The 18,087-nt window shown below is 42.4% G+C and overlaps 1 non-coding gene across 1 annotated transcript; it reads right to left on the bottom strand.

Annotated features, from left to right (window-relative positions):
• Positions 1-11,445: 11,445 nt before the first annotated feature.
• trnat-agu (transfer RNA threonine (anticodon AGU)) lies at positions 11,446-11,518 on the bottom strand. The gene has a single exon. It is a non-coding gene; the product is annotated as a tRNA-Thr (tRNA).
• Between the last annotated feature and the right edge of the window lie 6,569 nt (positions 11,519-18,087).

Raw genomic sequence — 18,087 nt, 5'->3', positions numbered from 1 at the left:
TGAACTTTTTTAACTTTAAATCTTGTAGAATTGATGGCGTCTTTATTTGTTCCAGTGAGAGTTGAGTGGATTTCTGCCATTTCCATTCCCATAATCCACAGACTCAGCGATTTAATGTGGAGGGATTAATCTTTGAGTCGCATTGGGCCGTCAGTCCAAATCACTCGCTTGATGTTTCGCTTCATCATCATTCGTCCTTCTGCTCCGAGCTCGTGACATCGATCTGATACTGTGACTACCTCTTTGATGGATGTGGAAGTTTGGAAAAGCCACTGGCCCCTCGATGTCCTCCGACGCGTACACGTCTCCTCACATGTGTCATGTCTGCTTGTGACATGTTAACGTGATGAACTGTGGCGGCTTCTGCATTCGACCCCTGTGACCTTTCGTGGCCGTATATCTCCCTCACTGCGGCCGAGCCCGACTGCAGGCTGCTGGTCTGGGATGTGAACGTGGCTGCTGGCCACAATGTGACCTGTCCTGTCACAGCAGCAAGGCTCAAGCTCAGCGTGGTGATGATTCAAACAATCTCCCATGAATCCCCCCCCTCTCTCTCTTTTTGGTCCTGCTCGGGTCTTCTGGTCCCAATGTGCTTTCTCATATAAATAATTAAATACAGATATATCTACATTAACACACGGTTACATATTTTAAACCAAGCGACAATGCGTAGCAGCATTTTTGTATCAAAAGTCGCAGCTTTTATTTCTATTCTTCAATTGCATTGTCTGAGCTTTGATGGCGTCTGTGCTCGCTCTCTTGTTCAATCAGCTCAGAGCTCTGTCCCCTAGAGGGCGCTCCATGCTCATGTATGTCCTTGACGCTGCTCTCTGAAGGGCCCTCTGTGTAGAGGACATGACTTGTCTGAAAAGGCAGTGCCACTGTGACGCTCCCAGGCTCGATCTGTGCGTGCTGTCAGTATTCTTTACCAAAGTGACGTGTTTTCACTGCCTGCTGTAGGGAGATTCAGCCCATCCATTTCGCAGGCTACTCTGTAAAAGGCTCTTTATGGAGCTGGTGTGCTACTGTGTCCTTATGAGGCTGCAGAGGACATGCATGTTGATGGATAAGTAATTTATAATAGCAAGTTTTTAAATCTATAATAGAGAGCAGCATTTTCTGCTCAGTTTCTGTGTGCGTGTGTTTGTGGGTGTGAGATGAGTCAGTGTTTGCTGCGGAGGATGACCTCGCTCTTCTTCAGTCTGCAAGACGAGATCTGACTCTGTGGATGTGACAGTACACGGGCCAAGCTTCCATCTGCCACTCGCCCCCTTTCTTGTTGTGTTTATTGTTTTGTTCTTTCCTCTGAGATGTCATGAATATCAAATTTGGCTTGTGCTGCAGACGGTTCATTCAACAGCAGAGTCATCCCCAAATATAAAAGACTCAGCCCCAGGTTATGTAGGCTTATTCCTGTATTCACCACATGTACTTCCCAGCATCGACCGCTCCTGGTGACTACACTTATATTTGGAGAATCTCATTTGAATGGAATCAGGAAATCCTTACTTGACTGTCTAACCTCCGGCCCCATCAGACAAATCTGAATTTCAAACTCAGGCACCTGCGTTAAGCCGCCAGCTGAAGCCACACGGAGCTTATTGCACTTGTAACTCCTATTCTATTCAATTCTTATCTTTATATAAGGCAAAAATAAAGAGTTATATTGCTTTGGGTCAAAAGGGACTGACGGCCGAAAGCTGGAGAGAGCTGCTCAGTGATCTAAGATGGGAAGGAATGTGGTGAGGAGGACATACGTCTCGTCTGCCGGCAGACTGCTGGAACCAGGCCTCTGCTCCCAGAGCTCTCACCTTTTGCCCCAAGGGGCCAAAAGGTCACGTCTTGCGTCTGTTGACACTGTAAAAAGCTTTGTCTTCTTTATGGTCAGCGAGGGCAGAGCGTGTCTGTCTTCCTGAGAAACTCTTATTTGTTTCCATTCTCCACGTCCTTGTCATAACTTACTCATGACTTTTACAAAAGAAGAGAAATTACACGGTCTCTGGTTCCAGATTGATATATGGAAATATGAAATACCAATATCCCATATCTCATCTTCAATAATAATTTAATTAAAAAACAAGACAAAAAAAACGTTGAATATTATAATTATATTAATAAAGTCTTCTTAGTATAACACAGAGAAGTAGATTACTGAACTAGACAGTCCCAATATTAGTTTATTCCAGAAATGTAACTGCATCCGTACATGATGGTCTCAAAGGAACAGGAAATGTCAGATTGATGGTTATCAGAATTGTGTTTTGTGTGTGGTTTTCTCATGGGTCTGTGTCTTTATCTGATAATCCCAGGAATTTATCCCTATAGTCACGGCTCCTTTAAAAAGTCTCACAAGTCTTAAATTGTACAAAAAGAAAGTCCTAAAAAGTGTGATATTAAAGTTGTTTATATCTCTAGAGTCTCCCCTAAAGGAGCAACATCCCCTGTTGGTATCAACCCTCAGAAACACTAGATCTCTGGTCTGGCTCATGTGACATTTTGCCGACCCTTCGAAGGGGCTCTTTGGATGTTCTCATGGATTTTTTTTCTTGGCATAAATTTTATTAGCTGTGGTCGTTCACTCGATCCTTCATCGATAACAATCTGAGCTGTTTCTAACCATGTGCTCTCACTAACTCCTTCTGAGAGATCCCTTGATTGTCTTTAAACCTGCTTAACCGATGTCCTTGCTCACTTGGCAGCAGTGCAACAATCTGTGGATACAGCTCTGACATATCATCAGCCGATATGATGCTCACGTGGCAAAATTATTGTTTGCTTATTTACACATCCAAGGGCATTATTCATCCTCTTTAATCCCGGCTTTGGTCTCCACCACCTCATCAGGGAAATGTGTGTCATGAGCCACTTAATGGTTAAAAAAATGGTTGTGGTCCATGAAACCAAAACAAAGAGCTCAAAGGAGTTAAAAGGTTTTGTAAAGCTGAGGTTAACCACAGAGTTATGTTTTTAATTAAAACAAGCTCAACAGAGTTTCAAACCACGAGCAGATTGATTAACGAAAATAAAGACATTTTTCATCAATCTTAAATTTCCTTTATGTTCTAATTGTTAGATTAAACATTTCCCCACAGATTCCCAGAGAGTGAGATCCAGCTTCATGATTGTTTTTTTTTCTTCTTCAAGTATTACAATAATAACATTGTTTAGTTAAGTTGATTACCCCACATAGAGTTTTGTTGGGAGGTTTGAAATACATAGTTCCTGTTGAGAGTTTAAGTGCTGTATTTACAGTGAGATAAATGAATGGCCTCCCCTCTCGCTGTGAGAAAAGAGGCCGATTGGAACCACATGTCTGATGCACTGCTGCCTCTCTGGGCTCCATTGACATGCTCCTCACAGACACATCCACGTTCAGATATGCTGCCGCCGCCGCTGACTTCATCTTGATGCTCACTGATGCTGTGAGACTCGTGGAGCGACGGCCCGGGGTTACAGGAATGCTTTGATTTGAATCTGCTGGCGGCGTTGTGATGTATGGATGGAACTATCTGGAACATGAATTTAAAAAAAGTCAAAGAGTGTCGCTGGTAACTGAGCAGCCTCATCCCGGGTTTAAGTGACACAGAGCGGGGCTTCTTGCTAAAGGCAACAAAAAAAAAGGGAAAATGCTGAAGGGAAAAGAGTCCAAATCGTCAGAGTGTGTACTCACTGCATTCCAGGTTATTTATACAGGGTGAAGAAAAAAAACTGTATAGACTTCATGTCTCTGCTTGGTGAGAACTATTAAATTACTGGTGGATGTTTTTAATTACTTCACATAAATGTTGGAGCACAACACTTCTCCAGTGTTTGGAGGAAGGGGGGGTAGGGGGTAGGGGGGGTTGGGGGGGTCCATAATGTCTCACATGTTGAGGGAAGCACTGGCTTGCACTTAATCATGGTGGTCCCTCTGTGATTCTGGCGTTGGAAATGTGGCTTTGTGAGAGAAAAGTGAGCATTCCTTCTGCTGGCGCAAGGGAGAGGAAATGGGTAATAAAACCGAGAGAGGGAAAAAAAAAAAAAAGCTCGGCGGCGTGCTGGAGCCACTGATTCTGGGATCCACTTAATTGCTCTTAAATGAAAAAGATTTTTGGCTTCCCCATTTGCTGTGTTTAAAGAAAAAAGTCAAGTCAAATCCCACATGTATACCAGCCAAGCAGGGACTTCTCATCCAGCAGTATGAGCACTAATCCCTCTCTCTCTCGCTGGTGCCATCGGTAATATTATTATTAATATTGGGAAAGCTGCTGTTCACAGGCAGCGGATGCCAGAGGAGGCAGCGATTCAGCTCATTTAGTGAGGCCAGGAGAAGTCACTGGGGAAAGAGGATATCAATACCAGTGGGTTGAGTGTTTTTTATCTCTGTGGTTTTTCTCCGGGCTCCTTGCTGACAAATATGACAGAAATAACTATATTTGCTTTAAAATTATTGACGGCAAAAGTTGTTTTCCTTTGGTAAGACTTCTCTGTCGTGTCAGAGAAATTGCGCTAATTCGCTGTAGCTCCGGCTCGGCTTGATCAGTGGTGAGGGAAGTGTCAGCAGCAGAACGCACTTGAAGCACTCGTTAGGAGGCTGAACGGCCTCTGAAAGTGTCATCGTGGTGGATCATTACCACTGATGCATTACTGCAGTATCCTTAAAGCCGGTGGAAGTGAGACTCATATGAACAACTCTATGTACTGTTAAAGTGGCTTTATTTAAGAACACCACTTCATATTTGACTAACTGGTCGTTTCATTTGTATGTAAATTCCTAATCTGCAAAGTAACTTGTGACTAAAGCTGTCAAAGAAATATGATTGAATATAAAAGACTATAGTATTAACCTCTAAAATGTAATGGAGTTTAAAGTCTGAAATACCATAAAATGGAAATATTAATAAGAACCTGAAATGTGTCCTGTCTCCAGGCCGGCCTCAGGTCCTTAAATCCAATTTTATGTATATTAAAATCCTTAAATCGAATAAGTTTGTTAACCAGTTACTGTCAACACTGAACCTAATGGAACAACTCCCTCTGTTGGTATTAACATATTTTATCAACTGCTCGTACATTTAATATGTAAAAATTCTTATCGGCCAAGTAACTAGTGACCATATCTGTCAAATAAATCGAAGTTAGTAAAGACACAATATTTAGCTCCAGAGGAGTTTAAAATGTGAACGTTCACTATAGAGACCTGAGAAATGTTTTTGGAAACGGTGCTCATCTGAATGCACAGCACTAAGCTACTTTCAACCTTGAGCTTTTTCATCCTTTTATTTTCATCCTGTTGCGTCGTGCGTGTTTTCAATGAGGCGACTTCCTGTTTAATAAAACATTCTAACAAGTCGTCTCCTTGTTGCCATCACTGGCCGTTTTTGTTTCCGAGTGTGACGGCCGGGTGTGAAGATGCCACTCAGCGAGCCATTAGGGCCCGATGTGCCCCGCTGAGCCGCCATGTCGTGTCAGCCGCTCCTTTTGTCCTCATTAATTGTTGAGAGAAGTGTGTCACATCCTGTCAGGCTGACTGCTGCCGTCCCTCTGGTCACCCCTCGGTGCCCACTGCCCGCTGATGCTATTGTGGCAGCGGCGGCTGCGGAGGAGAGGAGAGCCGGGCCCTGCAGGATGTGGGACAATACTGGGAAGGAAGAGGAGGGAATCCCGGAGCTGTGTGCAGAAGCCAGGTCAGCCGAGTGTCTCTGAGAGCGTTCCCCTGTGACCCCCCCCCCTCCTCTTCTCCTGGGGACACACTTTGTCATCCTCTCACCTCCAGCCTTTATGTGACGGGAATAACAATAACCTATTTTGTCTTGCTTCTCCGGAGGTTGTGCTTAGTCTTCAGTTCTTGTTTGTTTAAGTAGAATTCCAGTTTTTTTGTTTTTAAAAGCTGTATATCAACTGTGAAGTGGCCCATATCCCCCTGTAACACTTTAGAATGATGTCCTAAGGCCGTGGATATACTTGCTTCTAACTACAAATGCGCATGATTGCTGCTTCGAGTATCTTGCGTCTTTTGTGGATCACTGATTGAACATGTTCTCAGAAATTAAGATCCATAAAACGCAATATGCACATGAACAGTAGGGGCAGTGTGGACACAAGACGGGGTGGGCCAATCAGCAGCCGAACAATTCCGGAGAGCTTTGACTGTGACGTTAAACAAACTGACATGTGGTCGACAGTATATAATGTACATATCTGATAAAAGGAATTTATTATTTATAATATTTTAATGTTTTTATATGTAAGGATATTTTCAAATTCTTTTCTAGAACTGCTTTTTGTTCGATTATGAAAAGATATCCTTTGATCTGCTTCTCCATTTATCCGAACTTTCTCTAGAATTTAGTCGGTTCTTCGTTGGGTTGTGTCCATAGATTGTACGTAAAGATAGACGTCATGACTGCTTCCCAAGAATGAAGCCAAAGCGCTTCAATTGCCCCCTGGTGGCTGGCTACAGTATAGGTCATAGTCATAATCCCTGCCTCCTCTACGTTAGTAGATGGGACATGGAACAAATCAAATAGCAAAACACTATTTTATGTAATAGTAATCAAAGTGTCAAACAGCAATCACTGTGTGAATAAACTTTTATTAGATATAAAATAAACACTTGCATCCATCATATGTAATCCAGCCTTCCTTGTTTTCCTCGTAGGAATAGTATGTGGAGAGTGAATCATTCACTTGTTGTTAGCCGTGACTTAACCTCTTCAGGGATTAAATATAATCCGAATGAAAGATTTTATGACACCTTCACGAACTCTGGAAGCTGCCTGACTGCTGAAAGGAGCCCAGAGCCCGTGTAACAGCAAAAAGCAATTACATAAGATTTCTCCCATGTTTCCAACCAGCACTCTCACCACACACAACAGTGCTGCAGTGAGCAACACAAGCAGGGACCATTTCTGTCTGGCTGAAAACAGGCCATTACAGCGGCTGCGTTATTATGGGCCGCTGCGCATGAATCAATGCTCAAGCAGTGATGGACTACACGGCACGGATGGAGAAATTAATGAAGAAGAATCTGCGGCGTCGGGATGCGGCCGCAGTTTGCTCCTGCTGAGTGGCTGAAATGCAGTCGCACAATAAAAGAAAAAAATTGCACAGACCGACCTTTTAAGGTTCTGCCTCTGGCCACTTGAAAACATGTCTCTCCACCGCAAGAGATGATGCACTGGGTTGCACTACAGACGAGCGGGAGAGCCGAAAAGATGTCCAAATATTTCCATGGCTCCTGTGGCCTTCTGCTTGCATAGTCCTGGCATGAGCTCATCGGTGTGCGGCTAGTTTGTGCTCCCTCAGCACTGTTCTTTCCCAGTCTGTAAGTATCAGTGTCAATGCTAACTAGGCATTGACAAAGTCCTCTGAGCCCCTTTTCCCACTACCCTCTAACTGTGGCTCCACTTGGTATTGAGGGCAGGGGTTTTCATAAAGGCAGTTTAAGTCTGTGTGCCACCTATAGCTGCAGGTCGTGCTCTCGCCCCAGACTTTACACTTCGCAGGAGACTGGATGATGGAACAGTTTATCATCAGCAGTAATGGTGGCATTCTTTGTGGTGTGTAACGTCTTTATAAGTGAGCTCACTGCACGAAACAATCATTTCTTTAATTCCCTCCTCGGCAGTTATTTCCGTAAGCTCACATCCAAATGGAAGAAGTCGTCGCAGAACGTGGACAGCCCCCCCCCCCCTCTCCGAGCATTATTTTTCGACGGCACTTCAAATCTCCCTTAGAGTGACTCTCTTGCGGTATTTAACCAATGAATAAATTGACATGAAATGTATTCCTGATAATGCAAACATCGGGGACAGAGGAGCCAGAAATAACTCTCCCAGGCAAGATGTGGAAGAGATTAAGGCTGAAACCGACGAAATAAGTGAGTGGAGGCGGGAGGTTGGAAAATGAGCTGGGGGGGGGGAGGGAGGGAAAGTGGAGAGGTAAGAGGAGGTGAGGAGCTGGTGTCTACGAGGGTGAGTGTGTGTGTGTGTTTGGGGGGGGGGGGACTCGGTCCGTAGAGGGTTTGGAGAGTGAGTTGCAAGGCGAGAACTTTGCTGAGAGAGAAGGGGGGGGGGGGAAAGGAACTCATAAAAGTCACATTTGTTGGTGATGCATGAGGAAGTGAAGCCAGCTTTGGCACATGTGTCTGTGGTGCTAAATTAACTGTTAACACAAATAATCAAAGTGCAGGGCCCATTGAGCGCTGGCGCCAGTGAAATGAGGGGGAGAGGCTGGCTCGCTCCACTCTGAGAAGTCGCAGCAGGCTGACTGCAGCCAGCGAGCAGGTGGAGGTCTACCAGGGGCTTTCACAGGATGGAAGTGCTTACACAACCGGCCGGCCGGCCCACTGACAGAGGAAAAGCACCGCCGCACTCCTGCTTTCCAGCTATTGTGTGGAAACGTGCTTCTCCTTTTAGATCTGCCTTTGTAAAAGTGTGACATCTCCGAGCAGCGAAGGACGCGGCTCCAGCTATTTACCTCCATGACTGGCTGGTGGTAATTAAAATGCCACTATTGTGACCTTGAGAGTTAGGTTGTTGTTATTTTTTTTTTTATTGCTGGCTTGGTGGGCTGCAGGCAGGAGGTTCAAACAACTGAACCTCCTGCTTGTTGTGACACCACAGACAAAGACATGGGGCCACAGAGCGTCTCTCTGGGCCGAGACCATCTCCCAGACACTCAATCACATATATGTGACATAAGAATGAGCAGAATCACTGACACTGTTTGAATCACTCCTCAATGAATCACCAACACACCATGTTTGATTTATTAGTGATTTTATCATTTATCATTTATCATTTCCTTTTCAGAATACATTTGTATCTTTAGCCTTATAATTAATCTTGGTAAAATAAAGAATTTGGTACTTGTATAATACGACTGTTATTATTATATAAGATGAGACAGATAAGATGGTCCTTTGTTAGTCCCACTGTGGGGCTTTGTAAAGTCAAAAGAACTATAAACCATTTATACTAGAAAGATTCACAATATAATAATTATCATAGTGCTCAGTTGTTCCTAACCTATTTTGCCCTCAGGGAATAGTTGGATATTTTGGAAAATAAGCCTGTGTGCTTTTCCCAATATATAAATAAGAAGATTAATACCATACTTTTATCTGTTTTTTCAAAATGAAGCTGAAGAGAGTTTCCAGTTAGGAATAGAAACTGGAAACAGGTGGAATCAGCAAATTGTTCCGTTCAATGGTAGCAAAACAGCAAACTGTCGTTTTAACACTTTTATCCGATTTAACAGACGAAATACATGTTCATTGATGAGCTTAAGAGTGGATTTCTTCATATTGCCATTCGACAGAGTCTTGGTACAAAAGTCTTTAACTGTATTTGACAAAATGATGAAAGTCTTGCTTGTGGCCTTTGTGAATGGGATGAGACATGTGCAGTCCAAATCTTCTGTCAGAAGCTGTTTCATTTAAAAGTGAGTTTTCAAAGGCTTAAGAAATAGAAATTCAGAAACTTCCCTTCACATTTTCATACACCTGTTAATCATCATCCAGTATTGCTTAATTCATAACACCCCCTGCATGCTCCATAAGTACTTTCTTACATTGCTACTTAATCCATTGTGCATAATTATGTTCCTCCACTTTTACATTTTCTACTCTTGAAATTCGCTCCTTTTAAATCTTCCTTTTTAAACATCTATGTATTTTTTCTTGATTTAACTAGATCGTCTAGTTTATGGTCATAGTCACCTTTTCACTACACCCCATGAATGTCTGTGTGAGGAAAATATCTTGAACATTTGAAAGTAAATAATAATCATTTGTTAAAAAAGCTGCTAAAAACGACCTTCTCTCATCTCAATCAACTAAATGAACATTGAACAGTGTGAGAAAGTAAACACATCAAGATGTAGCTCTATTAATGTACACACTATATCTTTTCATGCCTTCATGCCAGATTTAACAAATGAGCTGCATTTGAATTTGAGATCAAAAGAGAAACTCTCAGTCTTTACAAGACCATTTCAGCTCGAGTTTCCCCTCTTGCCAGAAACAGTCATGAGGGGAAAATAAATACAACAATTTGGAAAAAGTAATACCCCGCAGCTCTGTGACATCAGCACAAAAGAAGCATGGCCCCTGATGCTCTCCACTTCCCATGCAGCCCACAACTGGGCTGGAGACCGAGGTTGCCTGGCGCCACAGTCATCATGTGTGTCAGTCACTTGCAGAACTCACTGTTTTCCTTAGAGGATGAGCTAAGCTCCTCCTTTAGCCCTAACGATTTATTTTAGACTCCAGCGTCCAGAGACCCCCTTTCTTGAAATCCCAGTTTATCTTGGCCATGTTGTTTCAATGTGAACCAATCAGCTTTGCCTCCAGTGGAATGTCCCCTGAGACTTGCCTCGGTTTCCCAATAGGCCCATTCATTTTGAGGACACAAGTTTAACATCTGGTTTGTATTAAAGCTCCGCACAATCGCTCTCATCTCGGGCTCAGTCGCACAAGAGGGACAGGACGGAAATCAGTCCTTCCAGAAACATTACTTGATACCAAGACATGTGTAGACATACTTGGCTACCTATTACTACACTTGATTTTAAGATTAAATCAAACAATTGACATTTTGGGAAGATTCTTTTTCACTTTTATTATTCTGCCATGAGATGGATTCAAATATGGATCTCTCCTTCATGTCTGTACATATCAATCCGTCAGCAGATTGATAACTTGTCCAAGCATAAAGACTGGAGACCACAGATTGTATATTAAGATTGACGACATGACAATGTCCCTAAAGCGAAGAGAAAACATCCCGATTGCCCCCTGGTGGCTGGCTGCAGTATTATTCTTATAGCTTGCTTCATCCGTGTTAGCAGATGGGACATGTGCCTAACCGTAAAAATTAAGGAAAACTTCAAATATCATCACCAATGATAGTTTCTGTCATTATAGGTAGCCAAGAGTTCATTCTTCTTATAAGTTTTAATTAGTTTATTAATGCAATAAAACCAAAAAGAGAACACAAGCCCTAAATTTAGTTGGTGGGTTTACACTGAAAAGAGAAAATTGTTGGACCAGCTTCAGAGAGGGGTTGGATTGGTCACCTCTAAAAAATTAGGTCAGTTCAACCTTGAGTTAATACGTGCACTGAACTACGTATTACTGTTTAATAATGATAATTTTAAGATTTTTTTTTTTAAGATACATTTATTTGTCCCAAACACATGCACAGACATGCACAGGCACACTCATGCAGGTAGGGAAATTTAACCTCTGCTTTTAACCCATCTGGTGCAAAGCAGCCATGTGCGCACAGGGAGCAGATGTTGGGGGAGTAAGGTGCCTTGCTCAGGGGCACTAGACAGGGTAGGGACAATCCTCTTGGACAGATCAACCCAGGTTCGTTTTTTTGTTGACCAGAGACCTTTTCTGCCCATAGTCCAAGTTTCTGCCACTAGTCCACAGTCTCTCCTAAATATTTTGCATAAAGGCACCGCTGGGAATTGAACCCAGGATCTTCTGTTTACTAGACAGACGCTTTACCAACTAAGCCACGGCGCCAGGTGAGGAGATGCTTCTTTTATGCTGAGCTAACGTAACCAGTTTGTGGCTCCAGCTACATATTTACTATATCTGCACGAGACGTGAGGTATCAATATTCTTATAAACTATTTTGTAAAATGTTTAAATATTGTAATAACAGTCGGAGGCATCAGGTAGTAGATTGTTTCACTTCCAAATGTATCAAAATTTGGTTTGGTGCCTCCGCTGAGTGCTGAGCGGACAAATCACTGTAATACCAGACAAGAACCCTTTAATTCTACGTTAATTATCCCTCATGTTCCAAGTGTATCCAGATGTACCATGGGGGAGGGGGGGGGGGGGGGGGGGGGGGATTGTGGACACATTGAACCAGCAGGTGCACGGCTCAGGTAGAAGGCTCCTGCTCCCTGCTCCTGATAAGGGGAACCACTTCTCTCTCTCTCCCTCCGCCCCAACCACGAGTGTCCTTCTCCCTCTCCCTGCCTCGCTCTCGCTGTATTATCTGTGTTATTACCCTGGAGTGCTGAGCATTGAAGTGTCTGCCAAAATACGCGCCAAATGAAGAGCAAGGGGAAGCAGGCGAGGGTGCTCCAAGTCTCTTATCTGGGTGCTATTGAAATGTTTCTTTAAAGAAATCATTCATTTTAGTCAACCTTCAATTAGGCTGCGCGCATAAAAGTGTGATCTTTTGACCGCAGTATTAAAGCATTTTCATTATTGATTTATCATGTATGGATCTGAAACAGAAAACTATTCGGCTTTAGCTCAACCTTGATCTCTCAACAATTTGCATCGTATCTGGGGGCGTGCCTGTTTAACTTGGAGCTCAAAAAATTGTGAGAACGAGAAAAGGTTAGTTAACATTTTGTTATTGACTTTTGTTGTCGCTGCCCAAACTCAGACATATTGTTTAAAGTAGCTTTCACACATGCCATACACCCCTGGACTTACCCCGACATTACCCGGAGGAGTTGTATGTGAGAGCGCAATTGTCTGAATTAGTTGGACCACACATGAAATAGGCTTTGCTCTGCCAGCAGCTCCAGCACAAAGTCTGTATAACGTCCGCTTGGGCCCATGTGTGAACGGAGCGGAACACTGTCGGGAGAATTCCCAGCGAGCGAGCGCGACCGTGTTGATGATGTTTCTGTTTCGTCAACTGACGCAAACCTGAAAGAACACAGATATCCAAGGGACAGGAGGAAGGGTCCTTTGAAAATGTCTGAATTAGAAACACGACAAGATTTGAGGACTCAAACGCCAAAATGATCAGATTAGAAGAGACTGCTGTTACCTTTACCAGGGAGGCTATGTTGTCATTGCTGTTTGAATGTGGTCTTCAGGATGACATAAAAGCTACTGAACTAGTTTTCTTAAAGCTTGGGGGAAGTGGGCCAAAGAAGAATCCTTGGCAGAGGGATGCGGTCTCCAAGTGACCTTCTAGTTTATGATGTAAAAAGAGTTTATTTTGGTCCCGACTTGTGCATGGTCATGCCAGGATTTTCCTCTCACCTAAATCAATCTGAATATTTCCTGTCGGTACGAACGTGTCATAAATGCACAAATTCCTGTTGTTTGCTGCATATGTAACAGGAAATATTGTGACCTTGTGTCCAGGGTTCAAACGAGAAAGCATCAAAGGTATGATTCACTTGTATATACATGTATATTGCTGATTGCCTCAGGTAACAAGAAACAGTTCTGTCAAATGTTTTCTAGATAATTCATGCTACCAAACAAATTGGGTTTTCACCTTAGATCCCCTCAAAACAACAAACACAGAACTTCAACACAACATTTTCACTCCTGTCTGAACAAGTTGAATCCCATCACTCATCTCACAGTTGGGAAATATCCTCATTACTAATGTGACATAAAGTTCATTCATCCTCTTACCGGCTGTTTACTCATCAGAAGCATCTGATTTTATGAGGTAGAGAAATGACCCAATCAATCTGCTGTGTCAGCTCGAACAAGTGAACTCATCACCATGAACGTCTTCAGGAAATGATGTCTGAACAGTTTTGAAAAATGGCCATCTGCACCTTTGTATAGGAACTGGTTGTGATTGAGTGTACATCTCAGTATGCTGGGACACCACGCCTCTTGATTAGACCCAAATGGGAACAACCTCGGAAGTTGACGCTTGGAAATACACAACCCCCGAGTCGACTGCGTTCACAAAAATGTGCTCAGTTCATTGGATGGGCCAAGTTGGCTTTGTTATAGCTAGGTTAGCCATTATCAGCGATACCAATTTATAACATTATGTTGTATATTGTATAGCAACATGTCTACAAATTTGAAGTAAGTCAACACTGTGTTTACAACTGATTTAATGAGACACAAATCAGACAGAATATTTCTACAGCTTTCATCGCTGTTGATGCAAATACAAAATAATCGTAATGCCACAGACTGAGTTGGAGCTTCCCCGATCAATCATGTTGATATTTACGATAATCGGCTCCGACAGAAACGCATAATAGCCAATGAAAGCGAGCCGACTGGGAAGCGTCAACAACCAGATGTTGCAACTAAAAACAACAAAAAGTTTCCAACTCGCATTGCAAAAATGTAAACGCCTTCTTAGCCATGAATTTATCGATAATTTCTTTTTTTTAGCAACAAAACAGAACACAGGAGTCCATAGAGGCTTAAAACAATGATTCACGTTATCACAACATAGAAACAAAAATAGTAGAAGCTAAATAATTATACTGTTTGGGTTTTACCTTCATAACAGGCTGCGAATTTCTGGATAATCTATGTCCAATCTCTCTGTATTAGTATATGAGGGTAGATGTTCAGGTCACCAATTCACAGGCAGACCTCATATCAACTTCTGGCCATGCTCAGCTCATGGCGTCTCTCTGAAGCCCAAACATTTTGACCTCTGACCCGCTGGGCGGTATGGTTTACAGCCGGAGTTAACAGTGCTGATAGCCTGCTGTGAACCTGCCCATTTGATCCAGCAGACAGCAGCTTGCTCCGAAGTGTTTTACAGCCACTGGCATCCAGTAGAATATACTGGATGCCACTGAGTAGATAATCAAAGAAATGTTCATGTTAAATTTTTTCCTCATATCCAAGAAGCCAGTTGATATCCAGCCTCAGAAAGAATGCAGTGGGGTGCGAAAGCCGAGTCTTGAACTAGATAAACATATTTAATAAAATACTAACATCTAGTAATTATGGGACAGAGACAGAGTTTCTTGTGTAATGCTGGACTCACAGTTTCTGCTCTGAGGTCTGTTTGTATGATTCTTTCTGGGACTTGATGGATAAACCAGTGAGGCTCCCACTGTGGGCACGATAAAGGTGATTATATTGATAATGAATAAACATCCGGATACATTTATAATCCTGTTGATTCTGAAAATCCATTTTGCGATATTCATTGTCGACCTTGGAAATAGTTGGAAAAGGCTTTGCATCACTTTCTAACAAACTCCTTTTTAGACTTTGGAACACCAGCTAAATGACTATTGATGTTCAGTTTGTTCACTAAAATAGAAATCAATGTTAGTGATCCATTAATAACTGCTCATGTTTCTCTTTGGCAATAAGACCTTCAGGTCTAAATGTTAAAAAGTCGTTTTAAAAAACTATTTTTTACAATAATCCGTCCAGTCTGTATTTGTAAATGTTGTAAAGGGTTTTTATTAGAAAGTGGTTAATGGTAAATACCAAAGGGATTTTTCACAACCTGGCAAATCAAGCTTTGCTCTTATTACGTCTCAATGATTTATATACTAAATGATCTATTAACCATTAATTCACCCATTTGCTAGTCGTTGCAAGTTAAAATACTAACTCAAAAGTGTCTTTTTGGAACATAATCTTTCTCAGTCTGCTCCTAAACGCATGTAATTCTATTCATAAGTATTTGGAGTTGACTCTTCTTTTTTCAGACGTAGTCGACGGCTTTGAGCGTCTGATACAAATGTTTATGCCTGTTTTCCTTGATTATATAGTGTGTGTACATGACATGGCTGCTAACCTCCAGTCGGCCATTTGTTCCCATTCACTTCTCTTCAGAACGAAAATCTACTAATATGTCCCAGTGAAGAATGTCGCATCGACTTGTCAGGGTTGTGTTATTGTTGTGTCGTAACGCGGTGCAGACCGCTCCAATCCAAACAAGCTCTGTTTGTCTAAATTCTTTGGGAAAACAAAAGGCAAATATGGACGTTGTGAAAAGGATCTTGTGAATGTGGAAGCGACTTTCATCACAAAGTTCGCAGCTTCACAGTCGACTGAGAGCTGTCGATCAACATCTCACAGCTCACTCACTCCACTGGCACCGAAATCAGTACGGCTACAACTTTATTACTGTGTAACAATTACACAGAACTAACAAGAGGAAAAATGAAGTGTCAAACCTCTGCAAGTGGATTTTCACTATTTTTTAAACAACAGCATTTAAATGTCCAATAATCTTCAAGCTTTGTTGAGCTTCAGAAAATAACCAGCATGACGTCAAATAAATGGACTTGAGAAATTGCTGGAATTATGCAAAACCACCACTCTGACCTTTTGAGTAAAAGTGAAAAGCAGCTTATCAAGGATGTAGAAAGGTCAGCAGAAGTTACATGGGCTGCATGTTACATGAGCTATCTCCTGCAGTGCAGAGCGGAGGGGATGACGGGGAGCGGCGTGGGGGGTGTGGGGGTGTCAGACATGTTATATACAAGTCCGACCTTCGAAAATACAAGATTGCGAAAACCAGTGCTCTTACAAAAGCTTCTCGCGTTCATCCTTGTTTGAGATTTCCCAGTGACAAATAATAACCAAACTGTAATCAGTGTTTTCAGACTCCAGCAGCGTTCAAGCCACTGACGCAACAGCTGATTAGCAACACAGGACGTTTGTCATCTAGGCAGCCCAAAAACCCAGAATACACCCTGAGTGCAGCAACATGGCATAACTTTCTGTTGATGGATGAATGGAAGTAAATGGGAATCTATTGCAACAACAACAATTTTGGTCAAAGGCCAGTTCTGATGATATCAATTTTCTTTCTGGTTCATTTTCTTGGCCTTAATTGAGATAGAAACCCATGTGGTGCATTTGGGATGAAACCGCTGGGACGTTATGCGGCTGTGCTTCTGAGTGAGTCCTGCCTCACTCACCATCTGTCTTATCGATATCTCAGCTCTCAATTGGATGTCACAAACTTCGAATCGAGGGCGAGAAAAGATAGGTGTTATTTCAACATGATATATCGTCTGCAGAGTGCTAGCAATTGGATTTATTGTAACATATGGGGGGCGGCTGTTTCTAGGTCACCATCCTTTCTGGGTCAGGCTGGAAACTGCTTCTTCAGAAAATACACGACTTTGAAACTTCTTGTTCTTAAAATATTTTTTTTTGCAGGGCAGCGTTAAGATCGTGGTGAATGCTTCAGTTGCTGAGAGATGTTACTCTCTAAATAACAAAGGTGTTCTTTGCACTCTGTGCTACAGTCTGAGCTTTAACCTGATAAGACTCCCAAATCAGCCGTGTTGTAGCCAGAGTTCAATTTCTCTGTGCAACCATTTCACAAGCTAGTTGTTAGAACAGTTAAACACAGATTGTACGAATCGAACAAGTGAGTACGAGGTCTTAATCATTGAGTTTTTTCACTGTGGGGAATCTTTACAAGCTGTTTCCATGTCTCTACACTCCTAAGGCTGAGCTAAGCTAACCATGCTCCAATTAATGCTTCCTATTTAATGCAGGTTTACCAAATTCATATTAATCTTTTAATGTCGATGAGCATATTTCTGGATTCTTGAAGCACATTATGTCCTTTTCAAGGCAACGCAGCAGAACTTCAGACAAAACCTACTTAATTAAAGCTGAATAATGAGAATAAAACTGACTTGTTTACAGTCACCAACTGTTCTCTCTGCAGCAGCCGTGCATAATTGCTATTATTTCCACAGCGTTATCTCTGAAATTAAATGACATATACTGGTTTATAAATGATGGTAGCACTGCAAAATCTATAAAGTCAAATCTGTGGTCCGGTTTTCACGAACCCTTCCTGAGTTCATACGTCTGCTCTGAGTGGAGCCACTCCACCAGAATATCAGACGGAGCCATCGCAGATAAGCACCGTAGCCATCTGGTTGTTGAGTTTGGTAGTGAGGGCTCCATATCTGCAACCCTGCCCATGGTCATTGCTTCAATATGCTTGTGTATGAATTATGCTTCAATCCATGACATGAAATTGCCGAGATAATTGAGCTGATATTTAGCAACAAGATTGCGTAACGTCTTTGATGCTGACTTTCGGTGGCGCCGAATAAAACAATAAGTGTTTTTTCTTCTCTTAAGAAAACACCAAATTCAGCTGAACACCATGGAGAGAACAGAGAGGAGCCTTTTTGATCAAACAATGCTTTGTGAGAATGACACTAATGGGCTCTAAGTGTCCATTAAGAGGTTTTCACATTAACTACCTCATCCCAGACTCCTTTTACCACACGTTCATTTCCCAATTAGCAGTAACCCTGTGAATGGCTGGCCGAGGATCTCGCTAACCTCTCTGAAACGGGCTACAATTAGACGCATTGTATTGAATTAGCATTGTGGAGCCT

This window comes from Pleuronectes platessa, chromosome 13, assembly GCF_947347685.1.
Source record: "Pleuronectes platessa chromosome 13, fPlePla1.1, whole genome shotgun sequence".
Lineage (NCBI taxonomy): Eukaryota > Metazoa > Chordata > Actinopteri > Pleuronectiformes > Pleuronectidae > Pleuronectes > Pleuronectes platessa.
This window is presented reverse-complemented; position numbering and strand designations above follow the sequence as displayed.